The following is a 23078-nucleotide window of genomic DNA, read 5'->3' as shown; positions in this document are numbered from 1 at the left end:
ATGCGCACAGCTCAACTCATTAAACCTTCCCAAGATCCCTGTAAGGAAGGAAGTATTATTTTCTCAACTTTACAAATGGGAAAACTTAGGCAAAACAGCTTGCCTGAGATCACACTGCCAATAAGAGGGAGGGCGGAGTCTGCAGCCTGGGTAGTCTGGGGCCAGCTCATGCTATTAATCCCCAGCCAAGACTGAGATGATTTTGACCTTCTTCCCAAGGGGAGAAAGTTTGTTTGTTTTAGGTGTTGAGGATTGAACCGAGGGGCATTCTATCTCCAAGCTACACCCCTAGATCTTTATATTTTGAAACAGGGTCTTGCTAAATTGCTTAGGGTCTCAATAATTTTCTAAAGCTGGCCTCGGATCTGCGATCCTCCTGTCTCAGACTCTCAAGTACTGGGATTACAGGCATGCACCACTGCAACTGGCACGAGGGGAGAAGTTTGAACAGAAGACATCTGGGTTTTCTCCCTGATCTCTCCCTCCTAACTCCCAGTATCTCCTAAGTGATGAGCTACAGAGATCCCCGGCATCTATTAGCTACATAATTTTTTTAATGGGGTGAGCCAAAATATTATCTTTACAAAAAAGATTTATGTTTGCAGAAATAATTATGTTTACAGCTGGGTGTGGCGGTGCACGCTTGTAATCCCATCATTGGGGAGGCTGAGACCGAAGGATCGCGGTTCACGGACAGCCTCAGCTACTTAGTGAGGCCCTCCGCAACTTACTGAGACCCCGTACTATGGTTTGAATTTGGAATGTTCCTCCAAAGCTCATACATTAAAGGCTTAGTCCTCGCTGATGGTGGAAACTTGGGAGGTCAGGCCTAGCTGGGAGTAGTAGTTCCTTTCAGGTGTGCCTTTGAAGGTTTCCCTTTCTCTCTCTCTCTTCTTCCCAACCACCAGGAGGTAAACACACATGATATTCTGGCTCCTTTTTTTTTTTTTTTGTGTGTGTGTGTGGGTCTGAGGATGGAACCCAGGGGCATTCAACCTCTGAGCTATACCCCCTTCCTCTATTTTATTTTTTATTCTTTTAAAATTTGAGGCTGGGCGTGGTGGCGCACGCTTGTAATCCCCGCGCTTGGGAGGCGGAGAGAGGAGGATCGCACAGGTTCGAAGCCAGCGGCGCGTGCTGGCTTAGGAGACCCTGTTTCTAAATAAAAATATAAAATAGGTCTGGGAGTGTAGCCCAGAGGTAGAAGGGCTTCCAGGAACCCCAGTACCACCAAAATAAAATAAAATAAATAAATAAATAAATAAAATTTTAAACAGGGTCTCAGTAAGTTGGGGAGGGCCTCACTAAGTAGCTGAGGCTGTCCGCAAACTGTGATCCTCGTCTCAGCCTCCTGGATGGTGGGATTACAAGTGTGTGCCACCACGCCCAGCTTCCTGGCTCCTTAAAGGCCCAAAGCAAGTCATCATGGACTAAAACTGTGAGCAAAAATAAATCCATCTTCCCTTAAGTTGCTTTTCTCTGGTGTTTTGTCACAGTGATAGAGAACTAACTAACAGGACATCCGGGTTTAAATTGTGTTTCATTTGGGAGTAATTTAGGCAGAACCTGCCTGGGAGGAAGGAGTATGGACTAGAATGTCAAAGGCCAGGTTGCTGTAAGAAGAGCTCATTCTGTAACTGGCATGAGACAGGTGGGCTGGCTTTGGAAGTACAATAAGGGGACATGGGGGCTGCGCACGGTTCTTTTGTAACTCCCCACCACCCTGCCTCTCTGTTACTCTGAGAGTATTCAAAGTGGCTCAATCATTCAGTGGATGACACAAGGATCACAGGGGCGTGGCCAGGTGGCTTGGTAAGGGCAGTCTCCATGAGCCTGGGAAGCCTGGGCTTTTGTGCTCGGAGGTGAACGTGCTGAGCAAGGGCGGCTTCATGCACGTCTGTCTCTTCAGCTAAATCCATGTCTTCTTTTTCATCTTTCTGCCTCATTTGGTTCTGCCCATTGGTGGGAGCCAGGGAAGGGAACAAGGACACTGGACATCAATGTCGGCTCCGCTGCGACTGATCCGTCACTGATGCCTCCTCAAAGGGCACAAAAATCCTCACAATAAACTTCTGGCAGCTGATACGACTTCTTTTCCAAAGAGCCCACAGTTTATAGCAGAGACAGGCTTAAATTAAGGGAGGCAGGGTATTTTTTTTTTTTTTCCTGGCAACCCTGGGGATTGACTCAGGGCCTCAGGCAAGTGCTTTACCACTGAGCTGACCCTGGCCCAGCTGATCATCTTTACAACTTGGTACCCTCTTTTATTAGTACTCAGCTTTTGTGTTGGAATATGCAATGACATACAGGAAACATTGGTGCTTCATTCTATATCTATACATACTCTCTCTCTCTCTCTCTCTCTATATATATATATATATATATATATGCCCACGTATGTTTATATGTATGTATACATACATATGTTTATTTACATATATTGGTACTGGGGATTGAACCCAGGGGCATCCTACCTCTGAGCTACATCCCCAGCCTCTTTTATTAATTAATTAATTAATTAATTAATATTTTGAAACAACTTACTAGGTTGCTGACAGTCTTGCTAAGTTGCTGAGACTGACCTCAAATCTGCGATCCTCCCGTTGCAGCCTCCCACTACTGGGATTACAGGTGTGTGCCATCATGCCCGGCTGGGATTAGTTTCTTTATTTAAGAGGCCTGAAGGAGACCCCTCATCCCTTCTATCATGACTTTTTTTTTGCGGGTCTGGGGATGGAAGCCAGGGGCATTTGACCTCCGAGCTACACCCCCTGCCCTATTTTTATTCTTTATTTTGAAACAGTGCTACAGCATCTCGTGCAGGCCTTGAGCCAAAGCTTGGCCAGGGGACTCGCAAAGGGGTCCCCCACGAGAACTAAATAGCATTTCCTTCTTCAAAAAATTATTTTAAGATTATTTGGATCAATATGTGTAATTGGAATTTTATGTATAAGCATTATTAACTAAAACAGGTGGGCGATGGCATGTGAGAGACTCAGTCAGCAAAGATCTTTTAGTCCAAGGACAAAGTCTGGGCCAAAAGATGAAGTTCAAGCTGACCTTAGTTTGAGCCGACAGATAAGATCAGGTTCAAGCTGACCTTGTGATATGAGACAGAGCTGACTTTCTATGATTCATTAAATGTCTGGCACCCTGCCCTGAAGTCTGTTAAAGAATCTTTCTGTCTTTGAAGTTTCCTGCTTACATGAATGTGGTTTTGTCTGCCCTGCCATGAAAGAAAGTATTGTAGTAAGATTGTAGTAAATAATAAAGATTGTAGTAAGTTCTGAATAAAGTTAGAGAAGATTGCCGCTAGTCTCATGTGTCAGCGTCTCTCTCATGACCTCGACTCTTGTCTCACTAACACACTAACCCTGACTCTTGCTAGGGCTGGGCCCCGGCAAAACAGGGTCTCACTAAGTTGCAGAGGGCCTCACTAAGCAGCTGAGGCTGTGCACGAATCGCTATCCTCTTGTCTCAGCCTTCTGAATGCTGGGATTACAAGTGTGCACCTCCATGCCCAGTTTATCATGACCCTTCTAAGGTCATGGCAAAAAGATGCTGTCAAGGAGCCAGAAAATGATCACTTCAGCACATGCCAAATCCGTCAGCACCTTGATCTTGAATTTCTACTGTGTATAATCTGCACAGTTGACAGTATCTCATAATAGTAGCCCAAAGGACTAAAATAGAAATTTTGTTGTACACAGGATATTGTGTCAGGCAGAATTATAACCTTGTTATTGTCTTTATTTGGAGATTAAGTATGGATTAAGGAGATGCATAAGGGTGCAAAGTTAGCAAAGGGTAGATGAATGATGGTGTTGCTGGAGGCCAGGTGCTGAGAGATGATGACCTGTAGACCAGGTTGGAAAGGAGAATTCCTTTATTTTCACTGGCAGGGCCCAGAGGTTTAAGTCCTAAATTGGAGCCCTAAATAGTGTCAGCATGCAGCCTCAGGATGACAGGGCAGGATTGACTGGATTGATAAGTATGGAAGATTGGGTTAAGTTTCAGTTTATTTTCCTGAGCCTGAGTTACCTCTACTGCTCCCATGTAGCAGGTATGCAGCTTAGGCTCCAAGTGGTAGGTACAGGGTGGTACAGGAGCCATCTTAGGCCCTTGCCTCAATGGTTAATTTAATTTTTATATTTTTTTGCAATGGAACCCTGGGGAATTCTACCTCTGGGCTACACTCTCAGACCTGTTTTATATTTTATTTGGAAACAGGGTCTCTTAAGCCAGCTGAGGCTGGCTTTGAAACTGCGCAATCCTCCTGTCTCAGCCTCCCAAGCGCGGGGATTACAAGCGTGCGCCACCACGCCCGGCTTTTATTCTTGATTTTCAAATAGGGTTGTACTGAGTTGCAATGGGCCTCACTAAGTAGCTGAGGCTGTCCAAGAACCTGGATCCTCCAGTCTCAGTCCCCTAAATGCTGGGATTACAAGCATGTGCCAGCACGCCCAGCTCAATAGTTAATTTTATATGTAAACTTGACTGGGCTGAAGGACACCAGGGGAAGCTGGAAGAACATTGTTTCTGGCTGTGTCTCTGAGATTGTTTCCAAAAGAGATTAGTGTTATGAATTGGTAGAATGAATTTAAAAGGTCAATCTCATCAATGTAGGTGTGTTAGCAGAGTTCTAGACCAGAAGCCTCACTATACAGGCTCCAACAAACCAGGTCTAGCCACTCGCCCCCAAAAAACAAATTGAAAAGGTCACAGTGGAAAACAGGAAAGGAATCAATATGGCCTTACTGGAAGGCACAGCCCTGTCTTCCAGGCGCTGACATGAAAGTCGGGTTTATTTTTTTTTAATTTTTTTGTGGGTCTGGGGATGGAACCCAGGGGCATTCGACCTCCAAGCTACACTCTCTGCCCTATTTTTATTCTTTATTTTGAAACAAGGTCTCAGTAAGCTGTGGAGGGCCTCACTAAGTAGCTGAGGCTGTCCGCGAACCCTGATCCTCCTGTCTCAGCCTCCCAAATGCTGGGATTACAAACGTGCACCACCATGCCCAGCTTTAAGTTGGGTTTAAACAGGAAAAGCTGAGGTGGGTAAAAGGGGTCTGCAGGGCAGGCTGGCCACTCTCGGTGCTGGTTCTGTGAGGTGGCTAGGAGAAATACTTATCACGTGAGGCATATGCTGCTCAGGATGTTGGTCTCTCAGACCCGTGATCCGTGAAAGGGGCACTCGGTTCCCATGGTATGATTGCCCCTGCTTAGAGCCTCATCGTTGGAGTGATGTGTCTACAAGTTCCCAGAAGGAGTAGGGCAAGACTGGAGACTTCTAGGGGCCACTCCAGGGTCTCAAACAGGATGTGGAAATGTCCCTCCCTGTCAATCTTGCCTAAGTCTTGAAGGGAGATTGAGATAGGTTAAGTAAATTTAGAGCTAATAAGCTATGTATTACCAGTTTTTAGGTGAAGAGTCCTTAAATGTAAAGCTGAGCGGGTCACAAAGTTTAAGGTAATAAAAGAGACAGATACACAATAAGGGCAGCAATGCCAATCTTTATCCTACTTTTAGTTATCTGTTGGGCATCTTCAAGCCTATGTGAAGAATCACTGATGCCAGGCATGTTGGTGCACACCTGTAAACCCAGTACTTCAAAGGCTGAGGGAGGAGAATCAAAGATTTGAGGCCAATCTCAGCAACTTAGCAAGACCCTGTTTCAAAGTCGCCAGGCATAGTAATAGTAATAGTAATAGTAATAATAATAATAATAATAATAATAATAATATCGCCAGGCATGATGGCCTACACTTATAATCCCAGTATTTGGAAGGCTGAGACAGGAGGATTAAAGATTCCCTTAATTTAGCAAGGCCCTTTGGAACTCAGTGAGACCCTGTTTCAAAATAAAATAGGGCTGGGGGTGGAATTCAGAGGCAGAGCTGGGTGTGGTGGCACACATCTGTAATATGAGTACTTGGGAGGCTGAGACAGGAGGATCACAGGTTCAAGAACAGCCTCAAGAAATAATCAACGCTGGGCGTGGTGGCGCACACTTGTAATCCCTGCGCTTGGGAGGCTGAGACAGGAGGATCGCACAGGTTCAAAGCCAGCCGCGCTGGCTTAAGAGACCCTGTTTCCAAATAAAAAGTATAAAATAGGTCTGGGAGTGTAGCCTGGAGGTAGAAGGGTTTCCAAGAACCCCAGTACCACCAAAAATAAATAAATAAATAAAATAGTGAGACTCTCATCAACCTAGTGAGACCATTTCACAATACAAATAACATAGGGCTGGGGATGTAGCTCAGAGGTAGAATTCCTCTGGATTTCTACCCCTAGTAACACACACACACACACACACACACACACACACACACACACACACACGGTAGAATGACCCTGGTTTCAATCTCTAGTACCACATACACACAAATAAATGAAGCAATGAATAAAAGAAAGGGCTAAAGGTGTAGCTCGGAGGTAGAATGCCCCCAGGTTCAATCCCCAATATCAAAAAGAAAAAGAGTCATTGCTTCTAGCAAAGGCAGCATCTCTCAGTCCCTGCTATTTATTAAGGGTCCAAATAGAAAAGAAAACTGGAGGGAGGGTGATTTTGCTCTCTGCCTAAGCTGAAACACTTGTCTTTTTCTACCACTGGGCATCAGTGCTCCTAGTTCTGGGGCTTCCAGACTCAGACTGAGACGGGCACCACCAGCTCTTCCGGCTCTCCACCTCACCAACACAGAGCATGAGGCCTCTCTACATGGCTTGATTCCTGTAACAAGTGTCCTGTCACATCCCATGGGTTGTCTCTCTGGAGAACTCCAGTGCATCTTTAAGCTAAAACTGCAGGATTTCCTTTCCTCAGACAAGGATTTTTTTTTTTTTTTTTTTTTTTTTTTTAGAAAAGTACCATAAGAGCCGGGCGTGGTGGGCACGCTTGTAATCCCAGCATTAGGGAGGCTGAGACCTGGAGGATCGCTGTTCACAGACAGCCTCAGCTACTTAGTGAGGCCCTCTGCAAATCAGTGAGACCCGGTTTCAAAATAAAGAATAAAAAATAGGGCAGGGGGTGTAGCTTGGAGGTCAAATGCCCCTGGGTTCCATCCCTAGACCCGTAAAAAAAAAAAAAAAAAAAAAAAAAGAAATAAAAAGAAAAGTGCCATAAGACTCCTCAACTAAAAAAAAAAAAAAAAAAAAAAAAAAAGGCTAGATGAACATTATTTAGAAAATAAAGAATGAAAAGTATTGTCATTACTAGATAGAAGACAGATTTAAATTCCTAGGGGAATTTAATTAGAAGATATACCAAATTGACGATGTGGCCATTTCCAGGGGAGGATAGGTAAAAGGTGTGCATTTGTATTTGAAGTATGAACTCATGTGTGATTGTTGCCAATAAAGGAGGAGGAGGAGAAGGAGGAGGAGGAGGAGGAGGAAGGGAAGCCATGCCATCTGTAAGGAGGCTGTGAAATGCCTTATGTAACTGGTACACAGTCACGATTTAACAATACGAGTTACTAATGAAGAAAGAGGAAATGGGCATTAGTAAGCTGCTGAGCTGTCTTTGTGCCAGGGAAGAGAAAACGCATGCAGAGACAGAGACATAAAACAGCATGGTGTGCTGGAGGGCCAGGCGACAGGAAGCAATGCTAAGGGAAGAAGGGAGGGACTGGATGACAAGGGGCCTCAGGTTCGTCCTCTAGGCCAACAAGTCCCTTGTGACGGGCCAGTTTCAAAACAAAAAATTAAAAAAGGAAGAAATGTAGCTCAGAGATAGATAGCCTCTAGGTTCAATCCCTAGTAACCCCTCACCCCACAACACAAAATAAAAATAAAGAGGGCTGGGGGTGTAGCTCGGAGGTAGAATATTCTACCAGCATTAAAAAGGGGGGCCTGAGGGTGTAGCTCAGAGGTAAAATGTCCCTGGTTTCAAACCCCAGCAACACACACACACACACACACACACACACACACACACACACACACATTGTTAGAAGAAAATGTTCTCAGAGGCAGGCATATAAAGGGCAGAAAAAGTGTTAATTAAGAGCCGGGGACAGAAGAGTATGTATTTACAAAAAAGCAGATACAGAAATGCAAAACAGCACTTGGAGTGATTCTCTGACGGGACAAACTATCCACACGCCTCAAAAAGGCACCGCCACACTGTGAGCGACAGAATAAACGCCTCAGTGAGGTCCAGGTTCTACATCTGCAATCCATAGTAGCATGTCCTATTATGTTTAATTTCAGCATTCGAGAAAGATTTAACAAAACGCTTCAAACAAAGCAAAGCAGTAAGTCAAAATGTTTCAGTGCCTGCTGGGCATGGTGGCACACGCCTGTAATCCCCGCGCTTGGAAGGCTGAGACAGGAGGATCGCACAGGTTCGAAGCCAGCCTCAGCTACTTAGTGAGGCTCTCAGCAACTTAGTGAGACCCTGTTTCCAAATGAAATATAAAAATAGGTCTGGGAGCCGGGCGTGGTGGCGCACGCTTGTAATCCCAGCATACGGGAGGCAGAGACTGGAGGACCACGGTTCCTGGATAGCCTCAGATACTTAGTGAGGCCCTCTGCAACTTAGTGAGATCCTGTTTCAAAATAAAACATAAAAAATAGGGATGGAGGTATAGCTCAGAGGAAGAATGCCCCTGGGTTCCATCTCCAGACCCGCAAAAAATAAAAATAAGTCTAGGAATATAGCCCAGAGGTAGAAAGTCCCTGGGTTCCACCCTTGGGACCACCCAAAAAAAAAAAAAAAAGTTTCAGTGCACAAAGAGGTAGCACCGAAATGGTGTTTCAGTCTCCTATCAGTGTGTCAGTCTACTATCACATATTCCTAAGGATGGCAAGAGTGTTAGGTGGAGGAGGTTCTCAGTCCAGTTTAACTGGGTAAATTAATGGTGGAGGGAGCCTGAGGAGGCCACAGCTGGTGTCAAGCTCCATGGTGAAAGCCTCCTTGCTCTCCCTAAGATCAGAAAGAAGGCAAAGATGTGTGCCCTCAGCACTTCTAGCCAACAGAGCACTTGAAGTCCTAGCCAGGGCAATTAGGCAAGGAAACTAAACAAAATCTACCCAGGTTGCAATCCAAGAAGTCAAAACTCCTCTATTCTCAGATGACATGCCCTTGTATATGGAAAATCCTAAGGAATACACTAAAAAAAATTAGTTGTTATATTTTTATATACTCTCAATGAACTATCTGAAAATAAAATCACAAGGCTGAGAGGGGTGAGCTAAGTGATAGAGCTCTTGCCTAGCATGTGTGAGGCCCTGGATTCGAGCCCCAACAATTGCAATTGCATTCACAATAACATTAAAAAGATGAAATACTTAGAGCTGGGCATGGTGGTACATGCTTGCAATCCCAGTACTTGGGAGGCTGAGACAGGAGGATCATGGGTTCATGGCCAGCCTCAGCTACTTAGTGAGGCCCTTTGCAACTTACTGAGACCCTGTTTCAAAATAAAGGAAAGAGCCAGATGGGGTGGCGCATGCTTGCTTTTTTTTTTTTTTTTTTTTTTTTTGGTGGGACTGGGGTTCCTGGAAGCCCTTCTACCTCCGGGTTACACTCCCAGACCTATTTTTATATTTTTATTTGGAAACAGGGTCTCCTAAGCCAGCTTGGCTGGCTTCAAACCTGTGTGATCCTCCTGTCTCCGCCTCCCAAGCGTGTGGATTACAAGCGTGCGCCACCACGCCCGGCAGCACACTTGTAATCCTAGCATTTGGGAGGCTAAGACCAGAGGATCACAGTTTATGGACTGCCTCAGCTACTTAGTGAGGCCCTTTGCAACTCAGTGAGACTCTGTTTCAAAATAAAGATTAAAAAATAGGGACTTCCGGGAAGATGGCGACCGAGAAAAGCGGGGCTTAAGAGTCCCGCTAACAACCAATCTCCATTACCACAAAAAGAGCGCCTTTCATAGCCAGAAAACACCATCACCAGAAAAACAAAAAAAACCACCAGGCTCCAGAGAGAAAGCAGACTGAGAACAGAGCTCAGGGCCACAGAGGAGACACACGCGCCCGAGGACGCAGCAGCAGCGCCATACTGCCGGCGGCAGCGGCGAACTCAACGGACGGCTACAGCAAGCCAGGTGAGCCGCTGCGGAACAGCCAGGCGGGATCTTTCGGCGCAGACAGCATTTAAAGCTCCCAGTGGCTGAGCTCAGCACACGCTGCAGGGATTCAGAGTGGAAATCAAAACCAGAGAAGAAAAAATACACCAGCCTCATGGCCGAGGGCGTGGCAGAGGCGCCATATTGCCACCGGCGGCGGCAGCAGCAGTGAATTCACCGAGTCCAGTACAGCTACATCTGCGTACTCAAGAACAGTGAGTCAAATTGCGGGCCACAGAGGAGAAATCACAGTATTGGGCCTCCTGGGACTTGACCCAGTGAGGGAGTGGTGGTGGCAGAGATATCACACCATAGGAGAACGTGCAACCTGGCACCCCCCATAGTTTAAAGCAGCCTCTATCGACTCCCTGGGTCGGAGACTCTGTGATACAACCCAGTAAAGGAGTAGTGGGGTCTGAGATAATACAGACTCGAGATCCAGAGCACCTTAAGTGAAGCCATAGTGACCCAAGGGAAGAACCCAGAGAAGGCACAAACCTCCGAAATCATGGGAAAGAGGAATAACACTGGAGTAATGAATGTGCACAACCCCACAACATCAGAACCTGATAAAACAGAAAATCAGAGATTTCTAGAAGATCAAATCAGGAAAATAACTGTAGAAATAATAGAGGTGCTTCGAAAAGAACTCAGAGAGAGCCAAAAAGAGATAAAGGATGCAATTAATGAAGTAAAGGCCTCAATTCAAAGCACAAACAACCGATTAGACCACATGGGGAACAGAATCTCGCTCTTAGAAGATGAGCAATCCAAAAATGAATGCATAGTTTCTAATCTAGAAAAAAATATCCAACAGCAGGAATCTGACATTGAAGAAATATGGGCCCATCTTAAGAGAGCTAACCTAAGAATAATTGGAATAGAGGAGGGAAAAGAAAGTGATACCAAAGGGATCAACAATCTCTTCAAGGAAGTAATAGCAGAAAATTTTCCAAATATAGAGCAAGAGGTTGATACACAGATCCAGGAAACTTATAGAACTCCCTTTAGACAGGATCGGAGAAGAGGATCCCCACGCCATATAATTGTCAAAATGACCAATGTGGAAGCCAAGCAGAGAATCTTAAAGGCAACAAAAACAAAGGGCCAAGTGACATTCAGAGGCAAACCAATTAGAATCACTCCAGACTTCCCAAACCAAGTTATGAGAGCCAGAAGGGCTTGGAGTAACATATTCCAAACTCTGAAAGAAAACAACTTCCAGCCAAAAATTTCCTACCCAGCAAAACTTTCTATCAAATTAGATGGGGAAATAAGAAGCTTCCATGACAAACAGAAACTGAAGGAATTTATGTCTTCAAAACCAGCACTAGAGAAAATACTCAAAGAGATTAACTACAAAGAAGAAATAGGTAACACACACCAGAACCAGAAAAACAAGAGTTTCCATCCAACAGAAAACTAAGATTGGTTATCTGTGGAGATTCATTATTTATGTTAGTCTTTTACCTATCTCTAAGTTGTATTGTTTGCCTTTATTGTTGTTAATTTTTAGGATTTCTAGTTGGAATATTAATATACCTTCAGATATAGCATTTGGAAATATTTTATCCAATTCTATTAGTAACTTTTAACTCTGTTTACATTGTCTTTGGATATACAATATTTTCTTTTATTTTTTAGGGAGTTTGTATATTCTTCTGTTGCCTGTGCCATTGAAATCATATCCAAGAAATCACTGCCAATTTCAATGTTGTGAGGTTTTATGACCCAGATTTTCTCCTAAAAGTTTATAGTCTTAAGATATATATTTAGGTCTTTTATCTATTTTGAGTTAATACTTGTATATGGGATTAGGTAAAGGTCCAATTTTATTCTTTTCCATGTAATTATTATTTTTCAACAATATTTAGTTAAAAGATTATTATTTCCACCACCAAATGTTCATGGAAACCTTGTCAAAAATAACTTGACAATATAGGGAAGAATTTAGCTCTAGGCTTGTATTTAACTCCAATGGTCTATATATCTGCCTTTAGAACAGTACTACACTGTTTCAATTATTGTAGCTTTATATGGTTTGAAACCAGAAAATATATATCTGCTAGCTTTGTTCTTTTTCAAGATCGTTTTGGGTATCTAGAATTCATATTCCATATTAGGATAGATTTTTTTCTGAAAAATAAATATATAAATATATGATAGTTTCACCTAAAAAAACAGAAAAAAATATGCTCTAGTAAGAAAGAAAGCAAAAAGAAATATTGAAATGCTATCTTTAAATCATCAAACGCTTGGTATCAGACAAATGAAACTGTCATGTGAGATTATCATTTTTAATTTTGGATAAATTGCTATAATACTAGATGTCAACCACTAGCCAAGCATGGGAAGGAGGGATGGGGAGAGAATGGGGTGGGGATCGGGTGGGGGCTGACTGGGCGATGTGTGCATGTATGTCTACAAAAGTTTGTATCCCACTATGATGTATGAATACAGTGCACCAATAAAATAAAATTAAAAAAAAAATAGGGCTGGGGGTATAGCTCAGAGGTAGAATGCCCCTGGGTTCCATCCCTAGTACTGAAAGAAAAAAAGAAAAAAAGAAAAGAAAAGAAAAGAAAGAAGAAGAAAAAAGAAACTACAAAACAAGCTAGGTGTCATGGCACAAGCCTGTAATCCCAAATGTACTTGAGAAGCTGAGACAGGAGGGTTGCTTGTTTAAGGCCAGCCTCAGCAACTCAGCAAGGCCCTAAATAACTCAGTGAGACCTTGTTTCAAAATAAAAATAAATAAAAAGGGCTGGGGGTATAGCTCATTAGCAGAATGCCTCTAGGTTCAATTCCCAGTACAAATAAAATAAAATGGATCTTTATCCTTAACTTGTTTTTTGCAGTACTGGGGATGAAACTCAGGGGCATTCTACCTCTGAGCTACACCCCCAGCCCTATTTTTTATTCTTTATTTTGAAATAGGGTTTCACTGAGTTGTAAAGGGCCTAAGTAGCTCCCAAATGCTGGGCTTACAAGTATGTGCCACCACACCCAGCCTATTATTAACTTTTTTTTTTTTTTTGGTTACTACTGTACCTTTCATTTTTGGAAAAAAGAAAAATTGTACTAGCATGTGTAACTCCAACCCATTTACTTATTAAACTAAACCTTCAAAACCTATTGTGGCTATAAACCTCTATTTCATGTTCTTTATAGCACTTGGGCATAGTCCAGCCATCCAGCCCCAGGATTTTGTTTTATGGAGGAGACCATGGGGTTTTGGAAAGGACAGACTTGCAGTTGGAAGGCTTATTTGGTCCTGCTTGTCACACGCTGGCTGTGAGACTGAACGTGTCACTTAACCACCTGAACCCATCCCATACTTATACGACGGAGACACTATCTGTCCACTCAACCTCCGAGGTCTGAAATAAATACCCAATAAGACAGTAGATGCCAGACTGTCTTATAAACTACAAAGCAATATATAAAGATTATTCCTATTTGTGTGCCAGGGCTTAGCAATACTCAGTAAATGTTTGTGAAAAAAATATCTCAAATATTCCTAGAGTGTAGTTTAAGGAGACCTCAAATCAGCTGCAATCTAGAAGCTTCAACAGTTACAGTATTCATTAAGGATGATGTGGAATATCTGTTTATATCAACACTTTCAAAAATAAGAGCTTAAGCTGATGCTTCAATTCATGGGTTGTCAAAATGCTTTTTTGCCCATTCTCTCTCCAGCTTTATCTTTTAATAAATTTTCTGCCTATTGGCACTTCCACCGATGGTAACTATAAGAGGGAGTCAAGCTGGGTGTGGTGGTGCATGCTTGTAATCCTAGTGCTTGTGAGGCTGAGACAAGAGAATTTCAGGTTCGAGGCTAGCCTCAGCAACTTACTGAGACTCTCAGCAATTTAGTAAGACCCTGTTTCAAAATAAACATTGGGACTGTATCTCAGAGATAGAATGCCCTTAGGTTGAATCCTTAAAACAAACAAATAAAGGATGTTAAACTGTGGATCAGTCAATTTGAAAGTTTTCATTAGTGCTAATAAAGGCCAGAAAGAGGTGGATACTAATGGTCAAAAACTGAGACTTGGACTTTTATGTTTTTTTCTTTTTTCCTTTTGAGGTATTAGGGATGGAACCTAGGAGCATTCTACCTCTGAGCTATGCCCCCAGCCCTACTTTTTATTCTTTATTTGGAAACAGGGTCTCACTAAGTGGCAAAGGTCTTCACTAAGTAGCTGAAGTTGTCTGGAACCACTACCCTCCTGTCTCAGCCTCCTGAATGCTGGGATTACAAGCGTGCGCCACCACGCCCGGCTGGACTTTTATGTTTCTAACTTCAATTTTTTTTCTCTCTCCTCTGTCTGTCTCTCTTTTCTTTCTTTGTACTGGGCATTGAACCAAGGGGTACTCTATCACTGAGCTATATCCCCCAACTCTTGAAAAAATTACTTTTTTTTTTGTGGTACTGGGGTTCCTGGAAGCCCTTCTACCTCCGGGCTACACTCCCAGACCTATTTTTACATTTTCATTTGGAAACAGGGTCTCCTAAGCCAGCGCGCGCGGCTGGCTTCGAACCTGCGGGATCCTCCTGTCTCTGCCTCCCAAGCGCGGGGATTACAAGCGTGCGCCACCACGCCCGGCGAAAAAATTACTTTTTAAAGACAGGATCTCAGCCGGGCATATGCTTGGGGAAAGAAGAAAAGTAAAAGAATATAATTTAAGCAAAATTTTTATCTATCCCATAATTTTATAGATAAAATGGGTGCTTCAAGGTAGTATTCCAAGTTCAACCCACAGTACCTCTTAATACTGTTTATGGGTCTGAAATTTTTACTGGTTTAACTGGAATAAATTCACTAGGCACTTCTGACAGCAGAAATTTACAATAAAGATGATATACGAGGCTGACTGCAATGCCCTCTGGTGGTTTAAAGGTTTCTGTTTTTCCACAATTGCAAAATTAAAAATAAATAAGTAAATGCAGCCATTTTCTATCAAGTAAGAGATTATTTATGAATTTATTTATTTATTTATTTTGTGGGTCTGGGGATGGAACCCAAGGGCATTTGACATCCGAGCTATACCCCCTGCCATTTTTTTTTATTCTTTATTTTGAAGCAAGGTCTCAGTAAGCTGTGGAGGGCCTAAGTAGCTGAGGCTGTCGGCGAACCGCAATCCTACGGTCTCAGCCTCCCAAATGCTGGGATTACAAGCGTGCGCCACCACACCCAGTTTATTTATAAATTTAAAACTCATTAGCCGGGCATGGTGGCGCACGCTTGTAATCCCAGCATTCGGGAGGCTGAGACCTGAGGATCGTGGTTTGTGGACAGCCTCAGCTACTTAGCCAGGCCCTCTGTAACTTAGTGAGACCCTGTTTCAAAATAAAGAATAAAAAATAGGGCAGGGGGTGTAGCCCGGAGGTTGAATGCCCCTGGGTCCATCCCCAGACCTGTATAAAAACAAACTAACAAAAAACTCATGAAGGGCCGAGGATGTGGCTCAGTGGTACAGTGCTTGCCTAGCATATGTGAGAGTGAAAAAAGAAAACAAAAATAAAGGTCAGCAAAAATGTTAAGTCTTCCGTGGTTTCCATACCATCATAATTATAAAGTATTTCTACAGAGGCTCTCTGACAAATGAATCCTGTGGTTCATGGTGATTAATAAAATAATGTGGCTGGGTATGGTAGCACATGCTTGTAATCCCAGTCCCTGGGAGGCTGAGACAGGAGGATTGCAGGTTTAAGGACAGCCTCAGTAGCATTGGGAGACCTGTAGTAATCTAGTGAAACCATGTTTCAAAACAAAAAATAAAAATGGGCTGAGGGAAAGCTGGGCATGGTGGCACACGCTTGTAATCCCAGCATTTGGGAGGCTGAGACTGGAGGATCGTGGTTTGCGGCCGGCCTGAGCTACTTAGCGAGGCCCTCTATAACTCAGTGAGACCCTGTTTTAAAATAAAGAATAAAAAATAGGGCAGGGGATATAGCTTGGAGGTCAAATGCCTCTGGGTTCCATCCCAGACCCACAAAAAAAGGGGGGGGGCTGGAAGTGAAGCTCAGAATTGTAGAATGCCCCTAGGATCAATCCTTAGTACCAAAAAAGAAAAGATGATGTATAAGAAGTCTCAGCCTAACCAGAAATGCCTAACCAAGGCACGTGAGCTGGGAGGCCGTGCAGAGGTGGAACCAAGCCTGAGGAGGGACTGCAGAAGCAACACGGGCTTCGACATCTGCAGGAGGGTGACAGTAACCCTACATGGGAAGCCTCTAGGGTGCCAAGTGGTGAGGAGGGGCACTCCGTTAATGGCAGCCTTTATACTTTCAGAAAACTCTCAGCTGTAAATTCATTAACACTCTTGGTAGACGTGTGACTGTATTTTGGAGGACTGTTGTAAGAACCGAATGAAGAAACATCCCCTTGGACCCAGCCTTGATAAAGCACACCCTTCTTCCTTAGGCTGCCGGGAATGGAATTTCTCCTACAGCTTGCCAAGTGGAGGTAAAGAGAGAAAGAAAATGTTCAGAGTGTCTGAGAAAAGGAACATAAGCCAGCGGAGAGGGCGGGGTGTAGCTCAGTGGAAGGATGAGTGCTTGGCAGGCACAGGCCCTGGACTCGGTCCCTAGAATGGATAGGGAGGTAGAGGCCTAGAGAGAATGAGTTTTTTTTTCTTCTTGGAACTGGGGATTGAACCCAGGGGCCTTCTACCTCTGAGTTATACCGCCAGCCCCATTTTCTTATTATTTTTTTGGTACTGGGGATGAAACCCAGGGGCATTCTACCTCCGAGCTACACCCCCCAGCCCTATTTTTAATTCTTTATTTTGAAACAGGGTCTCACTAAATTGCAAAAGGCTGTCCGCGAACTGTGATCCTCCCAAGCACTGGGATTACAAGATGTGCCACCACGCCTGGCTCCTTCACTGATTTTAATATATTTTTTGTGTGGTACTGGGACCGAACCCAGAGTACCATAAAAAAACAAAAACAAAAAAACAGAATCAAAGAACTAAACATAATCAGAGACCAAAAACTATAAAACTCTAAGAAGAAAATATAGAACAAAAGCTTCCCAGCCAGGCGTGGTAGTACACACTCGTAACCCTAGCATTTGGAAGGCCGAGACCGGAGGATCACGGTTCATGGACAACCTCAGCTACTTAGCGAGTCCATTCGCAACTTAGTGAGACCCTGTTTCAACAATAAAAAGAAAAAAAAAATAAGGCTGAGGGTGTATTTGGAAACAGGGTCTCATTGAGTTGTGGAGGACCTCACTAAGTAGCTGAGGCTAGCTGTGAACTTGTGATTTTCCTGCCTCATCCTCCCAAATACTGGGGTTACAAGCGTGTGCCATCACGCCTGACCTGAGCATGCCTTTTCCATAGTGCTTTAGAGGCTGGAACAGGAGGTTAGAGGTTGGAGGCCAGCACACACTGACTAACATGAGATCCTGTTTTAAAATTTAATAAAAAGTAGGCTTCGCTACTTAGTGAGACCTTGTATCAAAACAAAAAATAAAAAATAAAGATGGGTATGTAGCTAGGAGGTAGATGCCCCTGGGTTCAATTCCGAGTACTGAAAAATAAAAAATAAAAATTTAAGAAAGGGCTAGTGGAGCCAGGCATGATTATGCATGCTTCTAATCACAGTACTTGGGAGGATGAAACAGAAGGATCTGGGTTCATGGCCAGCCTCAGCTACTTAGTGAGACCCTGTTTCAAAATAAGTACAACAACAAAAAATTGGACTGAGGGATATAGCTCAGAGGTAGAACTGCCCTGGGTTCAACCCCCAGCACCTCAAAAAAAGGGGACTAGTGGTGTAGCTCCCACACACTCATAAAATGATACCACCTCATTCCCGTTAAAATGAATATTGCCAAAAAGGCAGAAAAACCGAGCATGGTGGCACATGCTTGCAATCCCAGCATTTGGGAGGCTGAGACAGGAGAACCGCGCAGGTTCAAAGCCGGCCTCAGCTACTTAGTGAGGCCCTTTGCAACTCAGTGAGACCCTATTTCAAAATAAAGAATGAAAAATAGGGCTGGGGGTGTTGCTCAAAGGTAGAATGCCCCTGGGTTCCATCCCCAGTACTGCAAAAACAACAACAGAAACAAAAACACAAAAACAGAAAATAACAAGTGTTGGCAGGATGTGGAGAAACTGGAACTCTTGTGTACTGTTGGGAGACATGTAAAGGGCTACAATCACGTGAAAACTTGTATGGGAAGGTACCTAAAAGAACTGAATGCAGAGTCTGAGAGATGTGCACACCTGTGTTCACAGCAGCATTATTCGCAATAACTAAAATGTGGAAGAAACCCACACGTCTATCAATGTATGAAGAGGCAAGTACGTTGTGATATACACATCACGTAGTCATTTAACTTTAAAAAATAAGGAAATTCTGACCAATGCTACAAGGTGGGTAAGCCTTAAGGACATTATACCATGTCACAAAAAGACAGGTTAAGATTCTGCTTACCTGAGGGACCTACTCAAAACCAGTCAGAAAGTAGAAGGGAGCTAGTGGGGAGAGGAGAGCTGCATCTAACAGGTAGAGTCACCCCACACCAGTACTGGGGATGGAACCCAGGGGCATTGTACCTCTGAGCTACAACCCCAGCCCTATTTTTTATTCTTTATTTTGAAACAGGGTCTCACTAAGTTGTGGAGGGCATCACTAAGTAGCCTAGGCTAGCTGCAAACCTGAGATCCTCCTGTCTCAGCCTTCCAAGTACTGGGATTACAAGCATGTACCACCATGCTCGGCTCACTCTGTCTTTATTGATTTTTTTTTGTGGTACTGGAGGTGGAACCCAGGGGCTTTTCTACATCTGGGCTATACTCCCAGACCTATTTTATACTTTATTTGGAAACAGGGTTTCACTAAGTTGCTGAGAGCCTAAGTAGCGGAGGCTAGCTTCAAACCTGTGTGATCCTCCTATCTCATCCTCTCAAGCGCTGGGATTACAAGCATGCACCACATGCCTGGCTCACTCTGTCTTTAAATGGTAATTTTCTTTTCTGACCCACACCCTGGAAAACTTTATTGCCCATTAAGTTCCACTGAATATGCTTCCCAGGGGCTCACAAAGACAAGCATAACCAAAAACGCTTTTTTTTGTTTTGTTTTGTTTTGTTCTGTGGCACTGGGGGTGGAACCCAGAGGCTTTTCTACCTCCGGGCTACACTCTCAGACCTATTTTATACTTTATTTGGAAACAGGGTCTCACTAAGTTGCTGAGAGCCTCACTAAGTAGCTGAGGCTGGCTTTGACCCTATGCGATCCTCCTGTCTCAGCCTCCCAAGCGCGGGGATTACAAGCGTGTGCCACCACGCCCAGCTGACACTTTCATTTATAGGGTGGTAAGAAGCCTGTAGCATCTTAGTGGGCCACACTTACTGAGTTCACTATGATGCACATGTATTCCATACATAAATATTCTACTGCGAGGCAAGGTGGCACAAACTGTAACCCAGCACTTTGGAGCTGAGACAGGAGAATCACAGGTTCAAAGCCACCTTTAGCAACTCAGCAAGACCCTATTTCAAAATAAAAATAAAGCCAGGCGTGGTGGCGCACGCTTGTAATCCCCGCGCTTGGGAAGCAGAGACAGGAGGATCGCACAGGTTCGAAGCCAGCTGCGTGCACTGGCTTAGGAGACCCTGTTTCCAAAATGAAAATGTAAAAATAGGTCTGGGAGTGTAGCCCGGAGGTAGAAGGGCTTCCAGGAACCCCAGTACCAGCAAAAAATAAATAAATAAATAAATAAATAAAAATAAAAATAAAAAAGGACCAGAGGTGTGGCTCAGAAGTGGAATGCCCATGAGATCAATAATCCCTGGTGCAAAAAAATCCCCCCAAATATCCTACAAATGAGCTTTTCTATGTATTTAGTTTTCTAGTGACGTTCAAAACTGCCAAATAAGTAAATCAGCTGTCACTGGGAAAGCTCTCTTTAAACATGCAGCATTTGGCTTTCAAGGTTATGATTCTTTAGCTTTTCTTTCATTCTTGCGGTACTGGAGATGGAACTCAAGGGCATTGTACTTCCTAGCTACACACCCAGCTCCATTTTTTAGTCTTTTAATTTTATTTATTTATTTATTGATTGGTGGTACTGGGGTTCCTGGAAGCCCTTCTACCTCCAGGCTACACTCCCAGACCCATTTTTACATTTTTATTTGGAAACAGGGTCTCCTAAGCCAGCGTGCGCGGCTGGCTTTGAACCAGCGCGATCCTCCTGTCTCTGCCCCCCAAGCGCGGGGATTACAAGCGTGCATCACCACGCCTGGCTAGTCTTTTTATTTTTAAAACGGTCTCACTGAGTTGTGAAGGACCTAAGTAGCTGAGGCTGTCTTTGAACTGCGACCATCAGGTCTCAGCCTCCCAAATGTTGAGATTACAAGTGTGTGCCGCCACGCCTGGCTATTCTTTAGCTTTTCAAAAGAGCCAAGGAGAGTCAGGTCAGCCAGTGACTCTGCTACTGAACCAATTCAGGTTTTATTGATCAACTCTTATGTTTTGGGGGATTTAATTGGAATACCTGAATAAAACATATTACTGGATTTGGCTTCTCCCACTTTTGTTTTTTTTTGGCTCTTCACCATTTTTTAATGACAAATTTTTCAAACCCATTCTTTTCTCCAGTCCCAAACCCATGGAGCTCTTCATAAATGCACGTGTCATCCTTGCACAGAGGTCATGCTGATCTTCTCTGGATCGTTCCAATTTTAGCATTTGTCCTGCTAAAATAGCACTTTGCTATTTTTTTTGAGAAGATAAACTGAAAGGCTCCCAGAAAAAAAATTCATAATTAAAATTAAAAAAGGAAAAGCTGCCCCAAAATAAAACAGCGATTTTCTTGGTTCAAACATAGCATCCATCCATCCATCCATCCATCCATCCATCCATCCATCCATCCACCCACCCACCCACCCATCCACATACCTACCTACCTGTGTTTTTGTGACACTGGCGAGGGAACGCAGGGGCATTCTACCTCTGAGCCCTATTTTTTATTCTTTATTTTGAAACAAGGTCTCACTAAGTTGTGGAAGGCCTCACTAAGTAGCTGAGGCTGGCCATGAACCTGTGATTCTCCTGTCTCAGCCTCTCAAGTACTGGGATTACAAGTGTGTGCCACAAGGCTCGGCCAAACACAGCATTTATTAAGCACATATATAGGCCAAATACTGTGGCAGACACACCTTCAGAACAGCTTTGGGAAGTAATCGTGTGTGTGTGTGTGTGTGTGTGTGTGTGTGTGTGTGTGTGTGTGTAGCGATAAAACCCACGGCCTCCTGCATGCTAGTCCAGTGCTCTATCACTGAGCACACCCAGAGTAATTTTTATTTGACAGAGTAGGAAAGAGTCTCTGAAAGGTTGAATTATTTGTTGGCCAAAGGCTATCACGTGATAGGTTGAAAACCAAAATCCAGGTCTGTTTCAAAACCCAGAGTGCCTTCCATTAGACCACAGTTATATCTACTAAGTGGCTCTATCCCCAGTCAATAATAACACTAGTTACCACTACACTCATCCAGCTTTCCTCACGGGGCAAGCAGTGTGCTAAGCATTTGCTGTGCATGATCTCATTTAATCCTCCCAATCACACGAGCTGGGCTTATCAAGCGTTCCATTTCACAGTTATGGAAACTGAGTTCCTTTTTAATTTTCTCGTACTGGGGAATGAACCCAGAGATATTCTACCTCTGAGCCATATCCCCAGTCTTTTTTATTTTGAAACAAGTTCTCACTAAATTGAGGCTGGCCTCCAATTTCTGATCCTATCTCAGCCTCCCAAATACTGGAATTACAAGAGTGTACCACCATACCAGGTTCCTCCCCTCCCCCTCCTCCTTTTTTTTTTTTTTTTTTTTGTGGTACTAGGGATGGAACCCAGGGGCATTCTACCTCTGAGCTATACCCCCAGCCTATTTTTTATTCTTTATTTTGAGACAGGGTCTCACTGAGTTGCAAAGGGCCTCACTAAGAAGTAGCGGAGGCTGTCCCAGATGCTGGGATTACAAGCGTGCACCACCAAGCCTAGCGGCTGTTTTGTTTTTGTTTTGAAATAGGGTTTCCCTAGGTTGCTGCTGGGTCTTGCTAGCTGCCGAGGCTGGCCTTGAACCTGTGATGCTCCTGTCTCAGCTTTCCAAGAATTGAGATTACAGGCACGCACCATACACTTGGCTGGAAAATGAATTTCTTAACAATTCAGTAATGGCTTTGTTCTCACAGGTGGCAGGGTGTAGGAACAGAGTTTGAGGTGATATCTAATTCCAGAGCCTATTCTCTTAATCTTACAAAGGACTGCAGGAATCTTAGTCCTGGCTCCAACTAGCCAAGTCATGTGGCAGTGACTCAATGTCCTTGTTATCTGATGGGACTATAGTTACTTGTCCTTGCCTATTTCACAGAGACCTAGGACTGTAAAGTGCGGAGACGCAGAAGCTCTGTGCAGGGAAACTGCCGCGTAGACCGAGGCCCCGCCACCGGCCGCTCGCTCCCCTTCCCTCGGTCATAAAGGGCTTTCACTGGCATCATGAGCTCATGCACATCCTCTGAAGTGGGTAGTAAGCATTATTATTTCCACTTATCAAAGAGTTGAAGCACAAAAATATGATGTTAATTTGCTAGTCAGTGGCAAAACTGGGAATAAAACCCAAGATTTCCAATTCCCACTGCTTATGTTCTTACAGTAAGTCCTATTTCTGCATTTCAGAGTTATTTATAAAATAGACAAGGGCAGAAGTATACTGTGTCCACTTTAAAACAGAGATTAAATATTTATAGAAATTAAATTTTCTACTGCACTGATACTAATGGAATCCCTAAGGTTCTTTTTTTGGTGATACCGGGGACTAAACCCAGAGGCGTTTACCTCAGCTATACTCCCAGCCCCATTTTATTTTATTTTATTTTGGCTTAAAACAGGGTCTCACTAAGTTGCTGAGGCTGGCTTCAAACCTGCAAGCCTCCTGTCTGACTCCCAAGTACAAGGATTACAGGCATGAACCATTA

This window comes from Muscardinus avellanarius (assembly GCF_963383645.1).
Source record: "Muscardinus avellanarius genome assembly, chromosome: 11".
NCBI lineage: Eukaryota > Metazoa > Chordata > Mammalia > Rodentia > Gliridae > Muscardinus > Muscardinus avellanarius.
This window is presented reverse-complemented; position numbering follows the sequence as displayed.